Source organism: Hibiscus syriacus, unplaced genomic scaffold, assembly GCF_006381635.1.
Source record: "Hibiscus syriacus cultivar Baekdansim isolate YM2019G1 unplaced genomic scaffold, ASM638163v2 tig00110788_pilon, whole genome shotgun sequence".
In the NCBI taxonomy this organism is placed as follows: domain Eukaryota; kingdom Viridiplantae; phylum Streptophyta; class Magnoliopsida; order Malvales; family Malvaceae; genus Hibiscus; species Hibiscus syriacus.
This window is the reverse complement of record NW_024062863.1, coordinates 1651656-1666951: the sequence shown is the minus strand read 5'-3', so window position 1 is coordinate 1666951 and position 15296 is coordinate 1651656. Positions and strand designations below refer to the sequence as shown.

Genomic DNA, 15296 nt, shown 5'->3' with positions numbered 1-15296 from the left:
GAACAATCTTCTGTCAACGGGTTCGCTCCCTCTTTCTTAGGAGTAGGAACTTGAAGAATCTTCATCAATCTTGTCTGCTCCCTATTTCCTCAGAGAGTAAGACCCAAACAATCTTCAACAATCTTGTCTGCTCCCTATTTCTTCAGAGAGTATAAGACCCGAACAATCTTCATCAATCGTGTCTGCTCCCCATTCCTTCAGAGAGTATAAGACTTGAACAATCTTCATCAATCGTGTCTGCTCCCTATTTCTGCAGAGAGTAGACTCCAACAATCTTCAACAGTCGTGTCTGCTCCCCATTTCTTTAGAGAGAGTAAGACTTGAACAATCTTCATCAATCGTGTCTGCTCCCTATTTCTGCAGAGAGTATAAGACTCCAACAATCTTCAACAGTGTGTCTGCTCCCTATTTTTGCAGAGAGTATAAGACTGAACAATTTTCATCAATCGTGTGCTCCTATTCCTTTCAGAGAGTATAAGACTCGAACAATCTCATCAATCGTGTCTGCTCCCTATTTCTGCAGAGAGTATAAGACTCGAATCTTCAACAGTCGTTCTGCTCCCTATTTCTGCATAGAGTATAAGACTCGAACAATTTTCAACAATCGTATCTGCTCCCTATTTCTTCAGAGAGTATAAGATCGAACAATCTTCAATAATCGCGTCTGCTCCCTATTTCTTCAGAGAGTATAAGACTCGAACAATCTTCACAATCGCGTCTGCTCTCTATTTCTTCAGAGTATAAGACTCGATCAATCTTCAATAATCGTTGGGAAATCTGCAACATTTAAATAATCATGCAATGTCATGATCCTATTCATGCCTACGATGTATGCAATATGCAATTTAATGCACTTTCTTCTTCGAAAGAATACTATCCCTTTGATTTCAATGGAACTCGGTTTCGCTTTGGGCATAGAGCATTTCACCAGTTCACCCCAGTTGATACTCTCAATACTATAACTTTTGGCTTGACAAGGCTTTGACTTCTTTCTTTCTTGAGGCCTGCCAGTATCCCTGACCAATCTTCTTGATAAATGACAACATCCTTGGGTCATCTATTAATGGCTGTGATTTTCTATGAATTCCAAAGTTTTAGCTTTTCGCAACCACACAGCTTATGGGTTAAAACCATTGCTAGCTTCAGGATACCTGCATTTCCAAAACCTTTTGCATAATAATACAAAATGATTTCATGTACCACAAGTTAAGCTATGCGTTTTAACTTTTTCAAAATTAGATACTTGTAAAAGGGAAATTGAAAAGGAAAATGTCTCTTTATTATACATGCAGAGAATTTTTAGGCAACTACATGGCAAACTTTTAATTGGAAAAAGAACAAAAGGAGGGGTGTCTTCAAATATCAATAACAAAAATGCTTTTGAACTTGAATGCCGTCAGAATGACTCGAGTGTAGCTTCTGTGAAAAGGATCTCCAAAATTGTGATGACACCTAAGAGTGCGAAGCTCTTTCTAAACCCCAAAATCTCCCATTACTGGATATCGTAAACCAGTATTGAATCTCATGTGCGTTCAACTTATCCTCTGGTTGTCTCCATCGCCCATTAATCTTTGGTCTCAACCCCAACTGCCATTGTCGTTACCCATGTCAGGAGCTCTTCCTACTTCCAAAAACAATTCAGATCATCCACCATGCACGAACTCTGAATTTAAAACTCAAGTCGCCCTTTGCGGGTTTTCGACTCGAGACCTCCTTTGGTTTCAAGACGCCCTTTTTGAGTTTTCATCTTGAACCCTTCTTTTTTTCATTTTTTTCATTCATTTTTCTTTTTTCTTTTTCAATTTTTTCTCCTTTTTTATTTCATTTTTTCATTATTTTTTTCAAGCAAAATATTCTTAACTGCATCAGAATTCACTGGGGTAATTCAGACCCATCCATCTCAGTTAAGAGCGCTCCCCCAGAGAAGCTTTCTTGACAATATAGGGTCCTTCCCACTTGGGCATCCATTTCCCTCGGAAATCTTTTGAATGGGCAATATCTTCCTGAGCACCAGATCGCCTTTGTGGATTTCTCGAGGGCGGACTTCTTATCGTGTGCTCGTATCATCCGCTTCTGTACATACCCGTGACAAATAGCTTCAGTCTCTTTTCTTCAATCAGATTCAATTGGTCATATCTAGCCTGTACCCATTCTGCCTCATTTAGCTTCACCTCCGATAAAACCCGAAGCGAGGGAATTTCCACTTCAATAGGGAGGACAGCTTCCATCCCATAAACTAGAGAAAACGGAGTTGCCCCAGTTGACGTCCGTACAGAAGTCTGATAAGCAAACAGAGCAAATGGCAACTTCTCATGCCAATCTTTATAAGTTTCAGTCATCTTCTCTATAAGCCTCTTAATGTTCTTATTAGCCGCCTCCACTGCCCCATTCATCTTTGGGCGATAAACTGTGGAATTGTGATGCTTTATTTTGAATTGCTCACATACAGATTTCATCATCTTGTTGTTTAAGTTCAATGCATTGTCAGAGATAATTCTCTCTGGTAAGCCATATCTGCGGATGATTTCCTTCTTCAAGAACCTACATATCGTTGATTGGGTAACACTTGCATAGGAAGCTGCTTCTACCCACTTGGTGAAGTAATCTATTGCTACCAGAATGAAGCGATGACCATTTGACGCTTTTGAAAAATTTGCCCAATAACATCCATGCCCCACATAGAAAACGGCCACGGAGCTGTCATCACATGCAACGGATGAGGAGGGGTGTGCATTCTATCCCCATAAATCTGACACTTGTGACACTTTCGGGCATAATTGATGCAATCAGTTTCCATAGTTGAGCAATAATACCCAAATCTCATAATCTGTCTGGCCATTACATGCCCATTAGCATGGGTGCCACATATTCCTTCATGTACTTCTTCAAGAATCACTTTCGCTTCTTTAGTGTCCACACACCTTAATAAGACCTGATCCATGCTTTTCTTATATAAGATCTCACCATTAAGCACATACCCTGCTGCCATTCTTCTAATGGTCTTTTGTCATTCTCAGTTGCCTGTTCGGGGTAACTTTGATATCTTATATACTGGAAGATATCATAGTACCAAGTCCTTCATCATCTTCTTCTTCAATGTTAAAGCAGTGGGCTGGATACTCATAAGCCTTCATCTCAATAGGCATCATTTGAATGCTCGTTCATCTTAAAGGCCGCTGCCAAAGTAGCCAAGGCGTCCGCCATTTGATTTTCTTCTCTAGGGAGGTAATTGAAAGTCACTTCTTCAAATTCTTCAATAAGTCCCAGAACTAATTTACGATATTCCACAAGTTTGGGATCTTTAGTTTCCCATTCTCCTCTGAGTTGGTAAATTACCAAAGCTGAATCCCCATATACCCTCAGCATTTTTGCTTTGAGTCAATAGCTGCTCTAAGACCCATAACACAAGCCTCATATTCAGCCATATTTTGTACAATCAAAATTGAGCCGACTGGTAAAAGGATAATGCTCTTCCCTTGGTGAGACCAAGATTGCCCCAATCCCATGCCCCAAGGCGTTTGAAGCACCATCAAAGTTCATCTTCCAGTATTTACCGGTGAGAGCAATTGTTTCTTCTTCGAGATAGCCATTAAATCTTCATCCGGGAAATCGAAGTTCACTGTTCATATTCTTCTGAAGCCCTACTCGCAATGAATTCTGCTATGGCGCTCCCTTTAACTGCCTTCTGGCTTACATACTGGATATCAAATTCGGACAACAGGATTTGCCAACGGGCTAACCTTCCCGACAATACAGGTACCCCCATTAGATACTTTAAAGGGTCCAGCTTAGATATGAGCCAGGTAGTATGATACAACATATACTGTCTAAGTCTTCTGGTAGCCCACACTAAAGCGCAACACAATTTTTCAATTGGTGAGTATCTGGCCTCACACTCAGCGAACTTCTTACTGAGATAATAGATAGCCCTCCCCTTCTCAGTTTGATCATGTTGCCCCCAACACACATCCCATTGAATTGTCATAAACGGACAAGTAAAGAATTAAAGGCTTTCCTGGGATAGGTGGCGCTAGGGTCGAGTATTCGAAAGATATTTTACTCCTGCCTCAAAAGCCTCTTGACAATCCTCACTCCATTCTCCTGAATCATTTCTTACGAAGAAGGCGGAATATGGGATCACATTTTTCGGTTAGCTGCGAGATAAACCGAGCGATGTAATTTAATCTCCCCAAAAATCCTCGAACCTCTTTCTGTGTTCTTGGGGCTGGAAAATCTTGAATGGCTTTTACTTTATCGGGATCTATTTCAATTCCCTTTCGGCTCACTACGAATCCCAACAGTTTTCCCGATATCACCCCAAAAGTACATTTATTTGGGTTAAGTTTTAGTTGGCACTTCTTTAATCTTTGAAAGAGCTTCCTCAAATTCTTGATGTATTCCTCCTCCGTCTTGGCTTTGACATATCATCGACATAGACTTCAATTTCTTTATGCATCATGTCATGAAACGTCACCATGGCCCTCTGATAGGTTGCCCCTGCATTCTTTAATCCGAATGGCATGACTTTATAACAGAACGTCCCCCACATAGTGACAAACGTTGTTTTCTCCATATCTTCAGGGTACATTTTAATTTGATTATAGCCGGAGAAACCATCCATAAATGAGAATAAGGAATTTCCAGCAGTATTGTCCACTAACGTATATGTGGCAAGGAAATTATCCTTTGGACTAGCTCTATTCATCTCTATAGTCGATACACATTCGTACCTTCCCATCCTTCTTTGGTACTGGGACAATATTGCTACCCACTCAGGATATTTGGCCACTGTGAGAAACCCAACATCAAATTGTTTCTTCACTTCTTCTTAATCTTGAGCAGCATCTCGGGTCTCATTCTTCTCAGTTTCTGTTGTACGGGCTTACAATCAGGCTTTATCGGTAATTTATGGACAACCAATTCTCTATCCAGCCCTGGCATGTCCTCGTACGACCAAGCAAATACATCCTTGAATTCTTGAAGTAATTCTATCAAGCTTTGCCTTCCTTCAGCAGACAGGGTGGTACCAATCTTACTTCCTTTCTATCCTCATCTGTGCCCAGGTTCAAGATCTGTAAGCTCTTCGTGAGGCAGAATCTTCTCATCTTCCTGTTCCACCATTTAGTAATTCTGAGGGTGGTTCACATCCCTCATCATCATCAACCTTCGATTTCCTCTTGACATGGGCATCTCGAAATCAATCTCCGGGTCAGAGTCATTAGCATTCGTATTATTGATATCTGAGTTCCTGAAAGGATAACGAAAAAGAAGATATATATACATATACATATGGGAGAATCTTTCCCATATAAACAAATAGAAAGAAATAATATATGCATATTCAAACAAAAATGCATGAGGAAATGTTTGCCATTTGGGAATTAACACATCTTTTATTGAAAGCAAGTAAAACACACAACTTAACCCTTTATATCAAATCACATACTGTCCCAGGGTATGAACAATAGGGAAGAGTTCTAGTGTATTACTCTGCAAAAGATTTGTAAACTACAGGCAATTCCTCCGCAGTCCAGTTGTTCAACACAAAGCCCAGTGGCGCAGGGTAAATGCTCGTAGCTCTCATTTCTTTGAACTCCTCATCGGTTATGACATTAATGCCCAAGTCCTCCAAGGCATTCTCAACTATCACTTTACTGCTTTCCAAAGTCCCTTGAAACATATATCCTCCTGATACGAAATGCTGCTCAATGGCGGGAATGTCATGGGCTCCCAGCTTGGGTCCTCACCAGTCAATCTTGCCTTTCTCAATTCCTGAATCTTCTTGATGCTTCTCAGTTTTTTTTAAAGTCGGCTGATACCCTAAACCGAACCTGTCTCTTTTAGTTACAGGGTAGATTGGGCCCACCAGTCCTTGCAACCGACGTCCAAACCCTTTGCCAGTTTTTGCTCCTCTTCCAAGAGTCAGCTTAAGCCCCATTTTGGTGCAGTTTGACAATCTAGGCTTCGGGATCTTCTTTCCTTCTGCCACAAACATGGCATTGACATATTCCAACGATCTGAAAGAACATTCAACAGCTTGCTCTTCCACTTCAACGTATGGAGCAGTAGTAGAAACCGAAGCAATAATGTCTTCTTCAGCATGAATGCATATAAGCCTCCCATCAATTGCAAATTTTATCCTTTGGTACAATGTTGACGGAACCGCACCGGCCTGATGAATCCAGGGCCTTCCCAATAAACAGTTGTATGTAGGCATGATGTCCATCACAAGAAACTCCACTTCGTATATCGCCGGGCCAATAGTCAAAGGGATATTGATCTTGCCTAGAACTTCTCTCTTCGTTCCATCAAAAGCTCGAACCACACTTTGACAGCTTCTCATCAGGGTGCTGTCCACTGGCAATTTTTTCAGGGTCACCAAGGGCATTACATTTAACGCCGAACCGTTATCTATCAGTACTCTGGATAGAACATGCCCTTTGCACCTAACTGTGATGTGTAGGGCCTTATGATTGCCAATCATCCCAGAAGGGATCTCGTCCTCAGAAAAAGATAAAAAATTATCGGCCTGGATGTTGGCAACTAGTCGGTCCAGCTTTTCTGTGGGTATCTCCTTCGAGACAAAGGTTTGGTTTAAAACTTTTAACAGGGCGTTGCGATGAGCCTCTGAACTCAGAAGAAGTGATAGGACAGAAATACGGGCAAGCAGCTTGTGCAGTTGCTCAACAATACTGTATTCACTATGTTTCAAAAATTTTAAAAATTCCATCGCTTCATTCTCCGTTACTGGCTCATTGACGATGGGTTCATCTTCTCTTATCTGCACATCGATACTTTTTCCTTTCTCGACAGCAATCTTTTTCTCAGGTTCTTTGTGATAACATCTACCACTCCTGGTCATGTGTCCCACTTCATCTACCTCTTCTTGTTGCTTTGTCACCTCTCCTATTTGACAAGTATATCTCCAGGGTACCCGTTTATTGTCTTTGTACGGGAACGGAGAGGGAGGTGTAATAATCACCTTTGGAGCTACCTTCCCAGCCACTCGATTCTTGGGAGTAATGACGAGGGGACAACTAGCACTATAGACCCCTTTGGATGATCCCTCAGAGGCGTAAACTTCCGCTTCTTCTTTCTCAGCCACTTCTTTGAAGAACTCGATTTCCTTACTATCCATCATCTCTTGTACCAGCCCTAAGAAATCAGAACACTGTTGTATACTGTGTCTCGTGCAGTTATGCAAGTGGCACATCTCTTCATTGTTGAACTGTTCACATGGCAGATTAGTCTTTAATAGTCCTACCTTGACCATTTGGCACCACACCCAAGACATGGGTGACATCACCTCACTAATATTTTTTACAGTCATTCTTCCTTTCTCTTCAGCGACTGCATTAATCCCGGCTCCTGCATGGTTTGGCAATAGATTCTGGGCTATGTTTGGCTGTTCACTGTCACCAAAATTGATGACGTTTCTTCTCCTCAGAGCTTGGATGACCTTTTTGAAAGCGGGACAATTTTCAATAGAATGTCCGGAAACCCCTGCATGGTATTCGCACTTAGCACTAACATCATACCACTTGGGATACGGGGGTTGTATAGGGTCCACATGATAAGGTGAGACCACATGTCGATCATATAATTCATGGAATAACTCCTTATAAGTCATAAGAATCGGATCAAATTGAGGCCTCTCTCTCCTTGGATCTCTTGCCCATTGTCTATTGTCAATTTGGGGTGATGCTACCGTTCCCTGTGGTCTGGACACTGTGATATTATGGGAATCATACTGCCTTACGTTGCTGACTTTGTTTTCCTTCTTCCTCATCGGCTGTTTCTTGCTGGAATCTCCTCCCTCAAGCTTCCCGCTTTTAATCGCCATTTCAATCATTTCTCCCGCCGTAACTATATCAGCAAAACTTCGAGAAGGATTACCAAGAAAATGTGAGAAAAATGGAGCCTTCAAGGTATTAACAAAAAGTAGGTTCGTTTCATCCTCTACCAACGGTGGGTGGACTTGTACTGCTACCTCTCTCCACCTCTGAGCATATTGTCTGAAACTTTCACTATGCTTTTTCTCCATTGCTTGCAGCACCATTCTGTTAGGCCTGACGTCCTTCATATGCTTATACTGGTCAAGAAAAGATTTGGCCAGGTCTTTCCACGTCCTGACATCAACTCTCCTTAGTTGATTATATCATCGCAATGCTGAGCCTACTAAGCTTTCCTGGAAACAGTGGATCAACAGCTGGTCGTCCCCTACGTAACCAGTCATTTTCCTGCAGAACATTGTGATATGGGCAGAAGGGCATTGGGTACCGTCGTATTTCTCGAAGTCAGGCGTTTTGAACTTGGGAGGTAGGACCAGATCAGGAACTAAACTCAGTTCCTTAGCATCGATACCATACAAGCTGGTATCTTCTTTCATAGCTTGTACTTCATTTGCTAGCTGCTTATATTGCTCCTGCAACAACTTGTTTTCGCTCTTTTTTGCTTCTTCATCAAGGTCCGGGACCTGGTGATATGGGCTTTCTTCGGGATGCGAACAAGATCCCGGTTGTGGATTAACTGCAATGCCGTCAGGATTTATGTGTACTTTGGTATGGATAGATGTTTCTTGGATATTCGGAGACTGTACCGGGGTAAACCCTGGAGGGTAAAGTGGTTCTTCACTTGTTTGCTCATGGGCCTTTCCGTGCTCTGGATTTCTCCCTCCCAGTATATTTGCCAACTTAGACAACATATCCTCTTGAGCCTTAAGCATATCTTCTTGCATTTTCCTTAGATCATCTTGCAATTGCAGTTGAGTTCTTTCAATTTGAGCAATCTTATCATCCATGGCCTTCCTTGTGTTATAGTGATGCTTGAAATTTCCCAGTATTCTGTAATGTATCCCTTATTGTTAATCTTAATGCTTTGAGGATGAATGCAAATTATGTAAAGTGTGATAAAGAATGCAACACAAAACTTAAATTGCAAATAAAATGCAAATGCATGTAGAAAGGCATTGATTCATAAGACGCGATCAGTCTTAGAACAACTTTCATTTAGGACAAAAGCATCATCTTTACAAGAAAAGTCCATTACAGAAATGGCCTAGCTCTTATGTTCAGCTCTACTATCTGATTGACAAGCCAATCGACCCTCTTTCCTACGCCTGATGCTGGATTGGTATAGCTCTGGATGACTTTTGCTTGGAGGTCCATCTCTCTCAACTGCCTCGCAATGCCACTTAACTGATTCATGGTCTCTCGGATCACGTGATTCACGTTTGTCTTCCAGTCTCTAAAGTGATCGTTTGAGTTTTGCCATTGCAGTCTGGTGCCTTGGACGGTGTGCTTGAGACCAGCGATTTGTGTCTGGCAGCTTCGTAAGGCAGCCTCTAAATCATGAATCTTCTTTTGCAAAGCAGCGTTCTCCTCGAGGCTAACCCTTTGATCCACTGGGCAACGCTGACTGTTTTCTGCAGATAAGGAACTTTCAAGCTGCATAACGTAGGCACTGTACTCTTCATTCTTTGCCTTGGCTCGAGCTAACTCTTCCTCATGCCTTGATTCCATTTCATGCATCTCTTGATTGAGTACCTCTATCCGTTCGTTCTTTGCTCCGCACCTCTATATCCAGAGGAATACTTCATCCTGTTTGCCTTGGAGCACACTCTCCCGATGTTGCCTTTCTAATTTTAGCTCTTCTTTGCTTTGCCTCTTCTCAGTTTCGAGCTCGTCGATTCTTTGCTTTCTAACCTCAAGTTCAAGTTGCATGTTATTTGTCTTCATTCTGAGTTCTTCAATATTAGCATGCAATTCTTCTTCTCGCTTCTTGCTCAAGGTGTACCTTTGTCTTAACTCTTTAGCCTCTGTCCTTTCGCTCTTCAGTGCCCTAACCCAGGACCTTCTCTCGGACTCAAGTTCTTGATTTCTTTTCTTCTTCTCTGTCTCTACTTCTCTGACTCGGTGCTCTCTCTCAGCTCTGACGTCTCTAACTCGACGATCCCTCTCAGCCCGGAGCTCTAACCGCTACTGCTCTGAAGTTCTCCCGAGGCCAGTAATTACCCGTGCTCGACTCATCTTTTGGTAATCGCTCTGTAAACTAGTGAGATTGGCCTCCACTTCATCCTTTCTCTTGCGCATAAGCTCAAACTGTGTATTATAGAACCCCCTATCGATGTCCAACATGAAATTCTTTTGTCTAAGGGCCTCACACTCTGCTTCCTTCCTGGCGATTTCCGCTTCGAATTCACTCTTCAGTATCTCCAACTTAGACGGTACGTATTTAAACTGTGCTTCCAAAGGAATTGTTTGGTCACGATCCGCCAACGGAAGGATATCATTCTTTCGCACCGCCCTCCATGCCATGTAATCTGGTGTCAGCATGACCTCAGCTGCTATGAAATCAGTTCTAAAGGTTGACTTCCACGCCTCTGACATTGCACAAGCAGTCTTCTTGTAGTGATCTCCACAGTACACAAATTCAGATGCCTTCAGACCGGATGTAGCTGGGATGAATTGGCGTGCCCCAAATTGCCTCAGTACCATCAGTGGCGCATAACCTACTCCACCCCATAACCCTAATAGGGTTACCCAATCAGAATCCCCGCATTTGTACAACACATCCACAAAAGCTAACCAGGGGACACGCCACACTATATCATGCTCCTGTAAATTTCTGAAGAGTGAAACCCAATCCTTCCTGGTGAGATGCTCTGCCACTCTTTAGTGAGGAAATCTTTTAAGGGTGAATAGGCCGTAGAAAACCGTCGACTATACTCTCGGTCAATTTTCCAGAAGTGACTGCGTATCCAAACAGTAAGCAACTGGACACACCCGGTGAAGCGGCTACTCTCAGCTCTTCTGCAACTGCTAAGTGCTCTGAATGTTTCAGCCAAAACTGTAGAAACAGGGTTTACCTTCCTTTCCAAACGCTCGAATAAATCGATCACTGCGGCTTCCACGTGATAAAGAACTTTCGGGAAAATCATCAAACCATAAATTCCCAAGGCGAACATCTCTATGCTCTTCTTGATATCGCTATGCTTGACGATAAGCTCCTTGAGGCATGACCAAGGGAAGCAATCGGACTCTCCCTACTTTTGGATTCGATCAGCAACCCACTTCTCTCCCATCCCAGTAATCCTTGCGAGCTTGCTCTTAAAGGATTGTGTCCTTGAGGCTTTTGAGTAGATTCGGTCCAAGTGTATCGTCTCGAAATGAAACAAGGAGGTGTATTCTTCTAACGTGGGAATCATGTCTTCCTTATTGAAAGAGAAGCAGCTATATGCGGGATTCCAAAACTGGATGAGAGCTTTGATTAGGGGTTCGTTTACTTTCACGTACAACAGAAGGGCGATGTCACCATACTTTTGCCAGAAAGAGTATTTCACATCAGAATTCCAACTTTCCCAAATTTCGCGTAACTCTTGCAAATCGTTTTGCTTTAGACTGACCGGAGCAACCTCTGGTAGTACTGATATGTAATCTTCAGTCAAACTGTCACCTTTCTTCCTCTGAGTTTCCTCGGACCACGACCTCACTTCTGCGTTATCCACTTCCTTGTTATGAAAGCTCTTGTCCATTTTATGACCGCCTTCTACTTTTATGACCACCTTGTGAATCAACACCTTTCTTCATGAATGATGATGCAATGCAGCAGTAATAAATAAAACACAAAACACAAACAAAAATAAAACTGTGTTAGTATATACAATGAATAGTCGAAGAATACATAAACAACATGGAGATAGAAAATATATACATCTTAAACCTTATTCACATGATATCTACCCAACATGATATCTACCCAATCATGCTTTAGTAGATCCTACCCAACATGGTATCTACTCTCAGGTTTCGTTATTCACAAAAAATCCTAACCGCATGGTATCTAATTCACATGCTTGCTCAAAAAATGAACCTGACCACATGATCTCTAGTTCGCATACTTTTTGCAAAAATAAATAAATTCGAGGAAAAGATTAGAATGAGTTTCCCCTCTATGTCTGTGGACAGAGATTTAGCATAGGACGGGCAGAGTTCTGGTATCACTAAAAGGGTCCTCGAATTGTCCTTTGCTGGTGCTCCCTTGAGCTTGCCAGACCCTCGATCCTCACCCATTATAGGCTTAAAATGGATCAAGTTCAATTTCGAGAGGATACATTTTCCTATGTCCATGCGAGGAAACTCAATGTTTCACTCGTAAACATAAGGCATGTACCCCAGAGGTTACTAGCTAAAGCCCATGCGGAGAAAAGTAATTTTTCTCACGTAAGCGTAGCTTTCACCCCTACCTAACGGGACAGAGCACAGTAAGAAGGCTCTAAATATCGAAATGGTTGTAACGACAGTGAGGGGAAACCCATAATCCTTTGCCTTGATCCAAGAAAAACAATAGACTAAAACGAAGGTCAGAAAACTGAAACATGTAGAACACACATTAGTACAACTATTTATTCATTAACCAAATTACAAATTAAGATGTAAATAAAACAATTCAAACAAACAAGGGATCAAAGACCAAATTAAAGCAAACTTATAAATTTCGTCTGCAAAGACAATTAATTAATCGACGATCGGCCTGACTCTCTAAAAAAAGTCCCCAGCGGAGTCGCCAAGCTGTCGAAACGATTTTTAACGGGAGCGGGGGCGAGATTTTGAAAACCGCATCATCTTTAATTATTCTCTTTTCAATTAAATTTTAATTAAAAACAATTCAATTTTAGAAAACCTCTCGTTTCGAAAATTTGGAATTCCTTTTACGATAAAAACATATGGTTCGAGGAGTCGCCACCAATCTTTGATTAGGGTGTGATTGGGCACCCAAAAACGTTGTCATTTTAAATAAAAATTAATTTTAATTACAACGACAAATTTACGGTCTATGTTACCAAAATCCGAGTTCGGGAGTCGGTTACGTGTGGGGAAGGATTAGCACCCCCACAACGCCCTAAATCGGTACCTAGTCGATTAATTAATGTCTTTGCAACGAATTTCACAAGTTCAAATTTGATTAATGATCCCTTTAAACAACAAACATGCAAATTTGCAACATTCAAAGCAACAAAATAGATTTAATTTAAAATTACAAAGTCATTAGAAAGATAAAGAATATTCTATTATTTAAAAATATCGAGACCAGATCTTTAGTTCAGTTCTAACAACCTTTTCTCGAAAAGTTTAAATAGTCGAATATTTCCTTTTCTTTCGCTCCCAAATTTTACAATGATATATCCAAATTTAATTAGGCGTTACTGACGGGATACCATTTTAATTTAAAATCGTCAAAACAACTTTCCTGTAAGTTAAGAAAAGCCATTCTGATAATTTTAGATTAAAAGGGCATTACCCTTAATTCCGATTATGTGATTAGATCGAGTTATGCACACGAGATTAACATGCTTTTTTTTAAAAAAAAAGAAAAAAAAACAACAACTAAACAAAAGTGTACTAACAACATACTCGGAATACTATACATGCATACATTTAAAATAAATATAAATTAAACTTACGAACATGGATAAAATATTAAACAAAGGGGCTAAAATGTAAAGAACACAAAAGATAGGCTCTTTTCATAACATTTTCATTTCTGGGCAGTCCAAACATGATACAACCAAAATACTACATAGGATCAAAATGCAAGTTTCTAAAACTGTGCATCCAATGTAAAAACAACACAAAAATGGCCCCAACATGAATTTGGACTATCATGAAAAACGCTGAAAATCATGCAACAAAATCAAAAGATAATAAAGTTCAGTATAGGGACCAAATCGAAATGAAACAAGGTTGGGATGGCCACGCCAGACATTAACCCCTTTTCCTAAAACGCACAGTTTTCCCCTCAGCTATCAAAACGCTACCGTTTTGGACCTAAACGAAACGACGCCGTTCTGGCGTTCTGTTATATAGGTTATTAGGGTAAAATCTGAAACCCTAAATCACTTCTCTTCAGCCATACCAAACCAAGCCCCGCCGTTTTCCTTCTTCTCTCCCTCAAACTCTCTCCTAACCCTCGACGAAGCCCAAAGCCTCCCTGGTATCTGCCGCCCTACGCTCCGACAAGGAGCTAAGACTCCATCTAAACCGACCCTTCGACGACAACCCCTTCAAATACCAACCTAAACCGGTGACCTAAACCCAAACTAAACTTGAAAACCCAACCGGCTTCACCCTCTAGTAACCTCACAACACTACGGCCACCGTGACCTCTTACCTCCCCGGAGGACTCCGATGAGAAACCTTGACCAGAAACCTACCTAGAACCTAACCCAAAAACGATGGCCTAACCCCGATCTACCCCTTCAGCTTCCAACTCCAGACCCAAAACGCACATGCACACCTAAAACCAACTAGGAACCAACGAAGGGTGAAGGGTTTACCTTCGATTCGACGAGGCACTGCCTCCTAATGAGGGCGACGAGGGTCTTTACAGACGAGAAAGATACGGGTCGTTCTAATTTTTATGTTTTCTTCTTGGATGGTTGCTTGGTCTCTATTCCCATTTTTTGTTGTTGATGGCTGGTAGTTTTTTTCTTAAATATTTGATATTTATTGCTTTTTCTTCTCTGGAAAAATATCTGAGGGTCCAACCCCTTACAACATTTTGGTTCTGGTTTATATAGAACCAGATTTTACAATATTTTTTGTTTTCTGATTTTTCTTTCAAAATCCCATGAGTCTACTGCAAGTTTATCTTCGTTGACTTGGGTTTTGCTGCCTTGAAACTTGGTTCTGAGTCTTCTGTCGTGTTTCTCTTGATATTGCAGGTTGCTAAGGTTCACGTGGGATGGTCGACCGTCGTAATTGGGTCCAACGGCGGTGGCAACTTAGTGATCGAGATGGGTTGGCAGCAGAACGTGATCTGGACCGTTGGATGGGTCCAGATCCGAAGGTTGCGCTTCAAGGTGGCGGTTGAAGGGTCCTAAAACCCTAATGACTAAAGCATGCATGCCGTTGGATCTCCCTGAATCCAACGACTCCTGATGCGCAACGCTAGAGGGTTATGGAAACCTTATCAAAATTTAGGGTTTCCCTTAGGCTTGGATCAGTTCTGGCCCCAAACGGGTCTTGGGTTGGGTTGCTGGAATTGGATCAAATGACCCTTTGTAATTTGGGCCTGTAAAAATCAAAGACAATGTTTAGTGCATTTTTAATTGTTTAATTATTTACTTATTTACTTCTTATATGTATATATATATATATTAATAATTATATAATATCACACTTATAATAATATTAATAATAATAAACTCGAATTAACTTTGAATAAGACCCCGGACAAATTGAATATCTACAATCTTGAAAGTAAAATCAAAGACTTGCAAATCAAACTAGAAGAGT

At 41.3% G+C, this 15296-nt stretch overlaps 1 long non-coding RNA gene across 1 annotated transcript; it reads left to right on the top strand.

Annotated features, from left to right (window-relative positions):
• Positions 1–1080: 1080 nt before the first annotated feature.
• Positions 1081–14726, top strand: LOC120140794. Its single transcript, XR_005517740.1, has 3 exons — positions 1081–1091; positions 8624–8625; positions 14645–14726. It is a non-coding gene; the product is annotated as an uncharacterized LOC120140794 (long non-coding RNA).
• Positions 14727–15296: the final 570 nt, after the last annotated feature.